Genomic DNA, 1,194 nt, shown 5'->3' on the forward strand with positions numbered 1-1,194 from the left:
TTTCAAAATAATGAGCTCTCTGCTTCAGCTCCGGATACATAGTGTTCTCATGCAAAAAATCATACACAGGTATTACCACACAATATTGGTTAAGCAATACATACAGTACATGACAAAATTATTAAATGTCCTGCAACAAAGTTCGACTATATTAATTCCCTAGGTATCTCAAGGGTATTTCGTGGCCACTGCATATTCGGGCCCCACGCTGGGCGCCATTTTAACGATATTCTCTTAAAATTGAATCGAGCTTCACGCTGGGTGCCATTTTAACGAAATTACTGGAATGAATGATTTGAAATTTCGTTGAAATAAAAAAAGGAAATAATAATTTTATTTCTTGCTTAAAAGTTAATTTGCCTTAGTGCGAACTTTGTTGTAGAACCACTCTCTTCATTACGTGTGGTAATAAAAAAACAAATTTTACTTTCTTAAGGATTACGTACATTTAAAGGAAATTATTACGTGCACTCATATTAATTGGATAGTACTATCTGGATAAGAACTGAGTCTCTTAAATCATTCGGCCTTGGCATACACTTTCCAGAATGCAGTGGGTTTTTCTTTTTGTGAAATATTTTTACTGACTTTTATCCCGGCACTAGCCATAGAACACAAGAATATTTTAATTAACAGAAAATGTCTTAATTATTGCCAAGCCGACATTTATCACTGATCAAACCTACTACATTACGCATGTGATTTATAGATGACGTAGGCATGCTCATTTACATAAATAATTCACACTTTTAATGAATACTAATATATTTAGCCCAAACAACAAGTTAACTCACATTAATTCGTACGCTTTGATTAAAGGCGGCAAAGTCCCGACAGATACAAAAGAAGTACATCTTAACTCTGCTGGATAACCACGATGCATACACAACCTTTAGTGCCCACAATGCGGGTTAATGAATCAGGCGCGTCTAATGGGCGCGAGCGTAGCTGCACATCGCGTCTGCTAGAGCGATCAAGGATTAACACTTCCTCACTTCTTCCTCACTTCAGCTGCTCTGTCCACAACTGACCCTTCCTCACTCTAGCGGCTCTGTCCACACACTGACTCTTCCACACACTAGCTGCTCTGTCCACAACTGACCCTTCCTCACTCTAGCTGCTCTGTCCATACAACGACTCTTCCACACACTAGCGGCTCAGTCCACACAACTAGCTGCTCTGTCCATACAACGA

The sequence above is a fragment of the Schistocerca nitens genome, chromosome 9, assembly GCF_023898315.1.
Source record: "Schistocerca nitens isolate TAMUIC-IGC-003100 chromosome 9, iqSchNite1.1, whole genome shotgun sequence".
Lineage (NCBI taxonomy): Eukaryota > Metazoa > Arthropoda > Insecta > Orthoptera > Acrididae > Schistocerca > Schistocerca nitens.